This window comes from Tupaia chinensis, unplaced genomic scaffold (assembly GCF_000334495.1).
Source record: "Tupaia chinensis unplaced genomic scaffold, TupChi_1.0 Scaffold000232_1, whole genome shotgun sequence".
NCBI classification, from domain to species: domain Eukaryota; kingdom Metazoa; phylum Chordata; class Mammalia; order Scandentia; family Tupaiidae; genus Tupaia; species Tupaia belangeri.
The window spans coordinates 2,557,581-2,568,179 of NW_006159708.1; the positions used below are offsets into that span (position 1 = coordinate 2,557,581).

General features: G+C 36.6%; 1 long non-coding RNA gene across 1 annotated transcript in view; it reads left to right on the forward strand.

Moving 5' to 3' along the window:
• LOC102477689 (uncharacterized) overlaps window positions 1-10,599 on the forward strand; it is a 29,705-nt gene that overhangs the window by 18,229 nt on the left and 877 nt on the right. The window lies entirely within an intron of this gene.

Sequence of the window (10,599 nt, forward strand, 5' to 3'; positions counted from 1 at the left end):
ATTGGCTCAAAGTTATCGGAGTGATAATAAAGCAATGAAAATTATAATAAAGAAGAAAGAAACTAGGAAAGGTGAGTTAGGAAGTTGAGACTGTATTCCTTTTAGTATTTTGCTGATTCTAGAAGAGGTGACTGATGTCTGAGCAAAGCTGCTGACAGACTCATAGGCCAACATGGCCAAGTTGGAGTTCAGTGTCCACTAGATGAGAGGGAAGACAGCATATCTCTCAGGTTTTAGACTTAAATCATTAAAAGTTTAATCAAGTTACTCCTGTAAAGGAACTGGGAATAGAATATCCCTTATGGAGATTGAAGCCCACCTGAAATTTTCTCAATCCTCAGAGAGATTAAGGTGATCTAATATTGGCAGTGCTCTTATCAGTACATTGAAACAAACTTAAATACAGTCAGACCTCCATATCCAAGGGTTTTGCATTTGCAAAGTCAACCAAACTCTGATTGAAAATATTTGAAAAAACAAACAAGAAATAACAATACATATAACAATAAAAATAATGCAAATAAAAATCCATACAGTATAACAACTATTTATACTTGTAGCATTCCTATTGTATTAGTTGTTATAAGTGATCTAGATTAATTTAAAATATATTATAGAATATGGGTAAGTCATATGCAAATACTACACCATTTTATATGAGGAACTTAAACATCCTCATGTTTTTATTATGGGGGAGGTGATCCTGGAATCAATCACTCATGGATACTAGGGATGATTATATTCACTGAAGAAAGATGATCACATCTTAAACTTCAAATGATCTCTACAAGGTTTCATATAAAATGCTTATTCAGTCAAAGATAAATAACCAGGGACCAGCAGTTAGCATAATGGCTATGTTGCTGAACTCCTATGTAGTCGACTGTGGTTCGAGTCCTGGACCTGGTGACTTAAACTCAAGCTGGGTGCATATGCGTGAGCGTCCAAGATCCCGAGAGGAGAATGGAGGAGGACTGCGGCGTGGCCATCCCCCCGGAGGGTGATTTCTCGCTTTCTATCTCTCTGTCTCTCTGGCAAGTGCACATGCCCTATAGCAAAAATCTCTGAAAAAAAAAAAAGATAAATAACCAGACACATGAAAACCTGAGGGGGGGGGGAAACAAGAGAAACTACAGACAATAGTGGATCAAGATAATAGAGTTTAAGAACAGCTACTTAATGTTTTCTGTTTATTCATTATTGAGCATGTACACACACGAGGGCCAGAGAGAGAGAGAAAGAGCTAAGAGCCATCCAGAGGTTCTGGTTACACTATGATCCTCTTCCTTCAGTTGTCCAGCTTTTTGAAATATTGGGCACTTGTGCATGTGCCCAGCATGTTTCTAGTTGACTGTGCCAGGGATTTGAACAATGGTCACCACATGGGATTCGGCCTCTCTTAAATAGTACATTACCACTGTGCCACAGAACAGCCCTGAAATCTTTTTTTCAGACTTCTAAAAAAAATTATTAATATGTTCAAACAAATAAATGATGAGATGGAGAATGGTGGTAAAAACTGCAAGCTATAAGAATAAAACAGAAAAAATACTAAAACTTAAAAAACAACATATTAAGACTCCAGTGGATAGGTCTAACAACAGATTAAATATAGTTGAAAAGAGAATTAGTGAAAGATATTAATATATTGGATAAAAACATCCTAAAAAACAAGAAAGAGAAAACAATAAAAATGATCTTCTTTCCTATTTCTTCTTATAACTTTCTTTCTATAAGAAATAGAGAAGACACAAGAAGGGTAAGAGAAGGAACATAGGGCAGAAGTAATATTTGAAAACAAAGATTTAATTTTTTTAATGATTTAATATATAAAGCTATAGATTCAAGATGCATAAATCACAAGCATGGAGGCACATGCACACTTAGACACATCATAGTATAACTACTAAACACCAAAGACAAAGACAAAAAGAAAAAAAATAAAAAACAGAAAAAAGACAAATTGTCTTCAAAAGAACACCCAGTAAAACAATAGCAATGGAAGTTGGAAGACAATCCAACAATATTTTAAAGTGCAAAAAGAAAATAAATTCCAACCTAGAAGGCCAGTCCTGGCAAAAAATAATGGTAAATATTGCCTTTAAAATGCTGAACATAGGGACCAGCAATTGGCATAATGGCTATGTCGCTGGACTCCCATGTAGTCAACTGCGGCTTGAGTCCCTGACCTGGTGGCTTAAACTCATGCCGGGCGTGTGTGTGTGTGTGTGTGTGCCCAAGATCCGAAGTGGAGAATGGAGAAGGGATTGTGGTATGGCTATCCCCCCCGGGGGATGATTTCTTGCTTTCTGTCTCTCTCTCTGTCTTTCTGGTCAGCGCATGTGCCCTATAGCAAAAGCCTCTCAAAAAAAAAAAAAAAAATGCTGAACATAAATTAAATTTTCACACAAAACAGAGAGAATTAAAAGATGTTTATCAAATAGAAGGAAAATTATTCCTGATGGATATTCAGAAATATATAGAGAAAGTGCATAACAAATTCAAGCCAATATCTAGTACAGAACTTGATAGAAATAATATTTTGTGGGCTTAAAATACAGGGAAAATTAAAATGCATGACAGTAATGGTAAAATAAGTGGGGGGAGAGATAATGGAATTTAGGTATTTTGAAGTCTAAAATTATAGGAAGAGGTAAAAATACTCATTTATAATTAGACTTTTTACATTAAGGATTTAAGTTATTATTTCTACTACAACTACAACCAAACAGTAAAAGAATATTTAACTAATAAGGCAAAGGGTTTTTAAAAATTTGGTTTTAATTTTATATAAAATGCATCATGCTCTATATAATTTCTCTTTTTCACTTCTAAAATCATTAAGATTCATCTATGCATTTATTTGGTTTGATTGCTACAAAATATTGCAGTTTATCTATCTACTCTCCCACTGATGGGCAGCTTTGGGTTGTTTCTAACGTTTTGCTGAATAGTGCTAGAAGGAATCTTCTTGTGTGTCTCTCATTATACATATTTAATTCTTTCTATACCTATATTAAAGAGGAATTCTGGGTCATAGAGTATGTTTTTCTTCAATTTTGGAAGATAAAGACAAAACATTTTTCTTTTTAAATTCTACAAGTAACATGGAAAAGAATTTATGAACCTGCATCTTATTCAACATCTGGTCTTTTAATTTTTTACCAAAGAAAATGGATATTTTATTGGGATCTTCATTTACATTTTCCTGAGATCACTAATAATAATCTCTTTATATATTTACTGTCTATATATAATTTCTTCTTCTGTGAACTATCTTTTCATGTCTCTTGCCTAATTTTTACTGGGTTGTTGGGGTCTTATTGCTTTTTTAGAATTTTATTATATATCTTGATATTTGTCATTTTTGTGTACAGTAAATATCTTGTTCAAAACTCTAATTTGTTCCCTTGCTTGCTTTAAAGTGTCCTTTGGTGAGTAAAAGTTTTTCATTTTAATATGCCCTGCACAAATTTTTAGCTTTCTCTGACATTAATAATGGTATTTTTGTAGGTATACTATCTTTTTAATAGACTTGTTGCTAATTTAATAAAAATCTTTTGCAAAGTGTGTAAATTTCCTTTTGAGACATTCAAAGAAATGTTTGGTCATTTTCATGTTCTAGAAGAAATCCTTCATATAACCTCTGGACCTTTTCTATTCTGGACTTGCTTTCTAGGCACTGCTGTCACCTTAAGGTCTCCCTATAACCCATTCTGGAGACTCACTTTAGTTCTATTTCTCTGTTCAACGTCAACCTACCATAGCTTCTTGAGAACCGGTGCAAGGGAGATAGGTGTTTAGAGATTTTTCTTCCTCACATTGTGAGTGGATATAAAATTGAAATTGGAAATAACCTTCCTTCAGAAGTTTAAAGGCATCATTTGATGGTCTTATAGCCTCTATAGCTATATTTTGAGGAATCTTGTGCCATTCTGATTCTTGATCCTGTTATAAACTTATTCTCCCACCCTTTTAAAGGCTGTTGAGTTTTCATTTTGTCCCTATTGCTTTGAATTGTAATGATGTTAAGATATGGTGTTGGTCTATTTTAGACCACTGTGCTGGGCAAGCATGCCTTTCAGTTCTGAGGAATTTTCCCGACTCATCCCCTGGGGAGATGGCTATACCACAATCCCTTCTACTCCATTCTCTTCTTGGGATTTTGGGCATACATGCACATATGCCCTGTGTGAGTTTTAAGCCATCAGGTCCAGGACTCGAACACTGGTTGACTATTTGGAGTCTGGTGACATAACCATTATGCCATCTTCTGGTCCCCTGAATTACTTTTTTGAAAAATTTTCTCCCCTCCATTTTCTCTGTTCCTTTTTATGGAACTTCTACAATTTAGTTATCAAATCTTGTGAATTGGTCTTCTAATTTTCTTATCTTTCTCTGTTTTTCATATCTTTGTTTTTCTCGTTTTATTTTCTGGAATACTTTCTGAACTCTACCCTTCATATCTATTTTCTATTTTATCTACTTATCTTCACATTTGCTATCATAATTTTAACTTCCAAAAGTTTATTTTCAGAATTTTTAAAAAACATATTGTAGTATCCCATTCCTTTTATATGAAAATAACAATTTCTCTTAAGTTTCTGAACATACTAGTGATGGTCTGCATCTTCCTGAAGCATCTCTAGTTTATTCTAATTGCGTTTGAGTCTCCGTCATATCAGAGACTTTCCTTGGCCTTCTGGTATCCTCTGGCTGTTTAGCTCAAACGGAGTCGTCTGCCAAAAAGCTGATTAGGATCTCTGTGCATGTGCATGTAGCTTGTTGAGCACAGTCACAATCGTAGGGCAATCTAGCTAAGCCCATTCCTTGGGAGATTCCCAACATCAAGATCTTAATTCTATTCCTTGGGGGAGTTCCTGATGTCAGAGTCTTAGCTCTGTTCCCTCCCTCAAAGAAAATGTCTGGTTTTCTGCCAAGAGAATGTTGGTTTGACAGCCAGCGGTTGGGAGCTGAGGGTCAGTGGCAGTTGCTGTGTGACGTGGGAAAGGGATAAAAGAGTAATTGCTTCATTAACACACTGTCAGTGAAGCCTTAACCTCATCTGCACCCTCACTTTCCAGAGATACCTGAGTCTTCAGGGATTTTGTAATGTAAATTGAGTTCTGTTCAGCTTTCTCCTTGCCAGGTTAGGATTCTGCTTTCTCCAGTTTGTTAAATTAGTACCTATATGCTCTCTAGCCTCTGAAATGTTGAGGCTATTTTTTTTCTTTTCTTTCCTTTTCATGTGCCTTGAATGGAAATTCAACTTAAGCTTTATTAAAGGATTGCCATACCAATACAACAAGTGTATAATGAGCACCTATCATGTTCCAGGTTCACAGATTCATCACATTAATGCGTCTGTGTCATCTGTTACTAAAGGCTAAACTGAAACAGTAGATATTTAATGAACTTCTATTGTTCTCCTCACAACTAGTGGGCTACTTTCTCCAGCTTGGATGTCCTTTGTTTATTCTTCTATCTCTAGTGTACTATTTATTCTTTTTCTCATTTTCTATCAGTTGAAAATATCTTTTCTCATATTTCCCTTTTAGATTTAAGTACATAACCTATTTCCAAGCCCATGTCTTCTTTCTACATAAACATGTCTTCTCTATCCATTTGCAATAAATAGAGAAGATTTTAAACTTCATCCTGTAAGAAAAACTACTGCTAATTTGTATTCAGCTAAAAATGGATTATCCTCCCAACTCCAACTGGGCAACATCATGACTTTTCCTGTGTCACAGACCTGGCAATAGTGACTCAGAGCTCTTACAATTAATCACTTTATACGTTAAAATGGTTATTACTTACCAGCACTGTACTAGGGGTTTTCTTACATGTCAAGCATGTTTCCTGTAGGCATAGTGTCTGGATTCCAGCTCTACCAGTTATTAGCTATACAACTATGGATGAATTATTTCTTTGTGCTTTGTTTCCTCATCTGTAAAATGAATAAGATAAAGGCACCTATCTCAGATAACAGCTTTCTCTTCTGTAAAATGATATAAAACCAGCATTTTCTCAAAAAGACCATTTTGAAGATTATATGACTCAAAATATATCAAGTTCTTAGTATAGCACTTGGTGCATTGCAGGCACCAGGTTATCTACCTTAATCATTATTATATTATTATTGTTATCATTATCCCATTTAATAGATGAAAACACAGTCATCCCATTTAACAGATGAGAACACAGGAGTCCCAAGAAGTTGATTTGATTTGTTCATAGCTGCACAGTTCATCAGGAGCAGAGCTGGAATGAAAACTCAGACAATGCTGATAACACTTTTTGCAGAGTGTTGATATAGCATTGTCCATTAAAAAAAAAAGTAGATATGGAATTTAAGTTGAATTATATAGACTCCTATTGGCAGGAACAATTTCAAAAATGGATGAGATGAGAAAGCAGGAGGTGTCCACACCATGGGGCAGTCTGGGAGCGGTGAGAAGGGGGAAACAGGTTGAAGTTACAGTCGTGAGCAGGGTATCAGAGCCTAAGGAGAGCAAAGGGGCCATTTGTATAGGGTAGCGGGCAGCAGTGGCAAAGGAAGACTACATACAGTCACATTAATCACATAAGGACATTTGCAAAAGATAATGGGATTTGTATCACTCATCGTCAGAGTAGGGAGCTACAAATTTGAAAAAGAAAAACAAAAACGACTTTGTGGTACTGGAGTAAAATTGAGGATCTTGGTCTGAATTGCATATCTGTTAAAGAGATGGGCACAGCAGTTTATAACCCTCACACAAAGAATGCTCCAAGTCTAGATGAGTTCAGGGTAAATTCTCCCAAACATTTTTTTTCTTTAGAGAGAGATTTTTGCTCTAGGGAGCATGTGCTTGTCAGAGACACAGAGAGAGACATAAAGTGAGAAATCATGCCCCAGGTGTCCCGACCCGGGGGGACAGCCGAACAGGTTTCCTGAGTGAAGGAGTGAGAGCCAGGACAAGCGGCGTAGTGTTACAGCATGGAGATGACAGCGTCGTCTGTTTATTGTGGGCAGCACAGCACAGAGACGACGCAGTGTCACAGCTCTTAAGGGTCGTGTAGTCTACTGTGAGCAGCACAGATGCCACGTGGTGTCACAACTCGTCTGGAGACGATGTAGTGTTACAACTCTTCAGGGTCTCCCAGGTCGTCTGGAGACGAGTCTGGCTACTGTGGGCCAGGCATCATGGTTATATACACTCTGGTGGGTTGTAAACGGTGGGCCGTGATTGGTTGCTTTTGGACCAATCATGAGGTGCCAGATAAGCAAATTTGAGGGATTCTAGTGGCCAATCAGAGCAAGGTTTCGAAGGTCAGGTTTTTTGAAGGGAACCAATCATGGCAATTGTTTGCTCTCTGAGAAACCTCCGCAGACTTGCTTGTGCGCAGCCTCCCACACCCAGGGAGGATGGCCATGCCTCAATCCCTTCTCCCCTATTCTCCTGTAGGGATTTTGGGCATGCAAGCACACATGCCTGACATGAGTTTCTTTTGTTTTCTTTTTCTTTTCTTTCTTTTTTTTTTTTTTAAAGAGAGGTTTTTGGTATAGGGCACGTGTGCTCACCAAAAAGAGAGAGACAGAAAGTGAGAAATCACCCCCCAGGGGGGGATGGCCATCACAGCTGGCATGAATTTAGGCCACTGGGTCTGGGACTTGAACCATGGTCAACTACATGGGAGTCCAGTGACATAGCCATTACACCAACTGCTGGTCCTTTGGCGTGAGTTTTTCAAACCCCTGGGTTTGGGACTCTTACTGTGCTTGGCCACGTGATAGTCTAGTGCCTTAACCACTCCGCCATCTGCTGGCCCCTATAAATAACTGTTTATTCTTTTCTTAAGGATGTTCAAAGCTGGGACTCCACAGACATTCTTGTTTCATGATGTATAAGCTTATATTCTAACTTTCAATGACCTATTGCCTAAATATTAATACACATTAATACAGGGACAGCAGGTGACATGGAGTTTAAGGTGCTGGACTCTCACATAGCCAACTGCAGTTTGACTCCCAGACCTGGTGGCTTGAAAATCACGCTGCTGCGTGTGCATGCATGCCCCAAATATCAGGAGGTAAATGAAGAAGGGATTGCAGCATGACCATCCAACGCCTCCAAGGGGGTGATTTCTCATTTTCTCTCTTTGTCTATCTCTCTGGCAAGGGTGCATGCCCTATAGCAAAACTCAAAAATTAAAAAAAAAAAAAATTGAAATCCATGAGTAGCTCTTTTCAAAATATGCATTTTCCATGAACTTTTGAAGACTCCCCCTAATAAAATCTTTAAATTCCTCTTTTATTATGACACTTCTCTGCCTGTGTAACTTCCCATATGTACCAACTAACTCTATATCCCACCGTGGAAACTGACAACTTTTCTTAGATATTTTTCCAGGCCTTTGATTTTAATATCTTGTAAGGTCATAAAACAATCTAAAATGTTTACTCCAGATTAATAAAAATAACATATTGTCAAGAAAATATTTAGAAATCAAGGAAGGCATTATCAAAAAGATAAAGTCCAGTTGTCCCACAGAAGCACTTCGAGGGTGTCTCTCCATATACCAAGAGAAAGCCACGCACTGAGAATGAAATTTCTACAGGTGTTTGCTAATATGATGTTTCTTTCTATAAGTATAGAAAACATATGAAAGAGAATTGTGTCCTGTGAGAGGTGTATCTATAAAGAACTGGCATGAAGTCATAATTAAAATATATAAAAAGGGAAACCCAACAGAATATTTTTCTTTTGTGTTCAAGAGCATTAGTGACTTATTTTTTGTGCAAAGCAGTGCACATCTGGGAAGTGAATAGTTTAAATAAGGTAGTAATATATTTAAGAGCACCTTTGGAAAGTTACAATCCCCAAGGAAGATAAACCATAAAAATCTTTTCATTCAAATATGAATCTAAATGTATTTGTTATAACAAAGGAGTAAAATGAATGATAGGGTGGGTAATATACTGAATTAATAAAAAGCAGTGTTCTCTCCTAACCTCATCCTACATAAGTAGTTTTTCAATTAAAGTGCCTTTTCATCATCACTTGAAATAGTTCTTGGATGATGTGTAAATATTTCTGTTAACTGTATTAGAGCAAAAGTCACTTAGCATAAACAAGAACAAAACCTCAGCTAACCAGAATAGTGTCATAAACATTATTTTGGTTCATCCTGTGCATCTTTAGAACAAAGCCCACTGTAAAAGTGATCAAAATAAAAATGGAGTCACCTGTGTCAAACTCTAACACAATGGTGCTGGAGAAGGCCATGAAGGGGAAGTTCTCACACATGATTGCCTGATAACACAAATTATCACAAAAGACTACCAAAACCACACTTTGCACAAAGGCCACCACAACCTTACACACACACACAAAAATACTTCTGCAAGGACAACAGCCGAGCAACTGTTGTCTGACCTTGGATTGATGCCAGACTTGTTATTGATCTTTGTAGCCAAGGGTAATTGTTTCAAAACAACTTATGTAACCCTCCCCATTTTACCTCTAAAAACCTTTGTCTTCCTTATCTCTGAATAGACCCACAATTTACTACTGCACACTGCATATTGCCATTGCAATACCCATTTTCAAATAAATCCATTATCTTTGGTGAATCTCTTTCTGTCTATTATTTAGGTTGACCCCATAAAAGCAGAAGATACTGAAATCATTTTTCCAGTGATCTAGCCTTACTGGAAAAATCAGGCCAAAGCCCTAAAATACATATTCTTTGAAGCATAGGTCCATTGGATGGGATGAACTTGTGTCTTAGTATATGATCTAATTTGTCTTTCATGTTTAAAAGGCAAAGAAAAGGCCCAAATTATCATTTTAAAAGGCCTCAGAAATATGCTAATATTACCTGTACTCAGGAGCTATATAGAAGAATAATATGGAAAGAAAAATTGTGAAGAAAACTTTAGACTATTACACTGACTCATCCAAATTATTTTATATTTTTCAGAAAAAAGATTTACAAAACAGAAAAAGTTTTAAGTTAAACTAGTGCATTCTTGGTTCTTTTTAGGTTAAAGTTAAAGCTCTGGACATCTGAGAAATTATACCATTTGTACAAATAATTAAGTCCAAAATGTTTTTTCTCAAGGGAATGCATATTTAGTTGGGACTTAACACCTTACTAGCATTGTCATGGTCACTGTAAAGTTCATTAAAAATATATAAAATACAGTCTTTGACCTCTAAGAATGTTTTGTCCAATTATTTTTAGAATTCTAGAAATAATAACAATGATGATTTAAAATAAAAACGTAATTTATTTTCTTAATGAACCATACTTGAGACATCTTAAGCAAAGGTACAAGCCTGGATACTGTATTTTATGTTCTTTTTAATTCATGAGAGAGTGCATGTGTACACACTAGAGAGAAAAGGGAGATAGAAAGAGGCATCTTTGAAAGGGTCTCTTATGCTGTAACCTCTTTCCCACAGTTCTACAGCACACTGAGATCTTAGGCATGTGCTCATGTAGCATATTTTCAGGTCAACTGGGGATCTGGACCCATAGTCAGCCATATGGTTTCCAGCACTACAGTTTAGTGCACTGCTGACTAAACCGCTGATACTAGGCTGACAC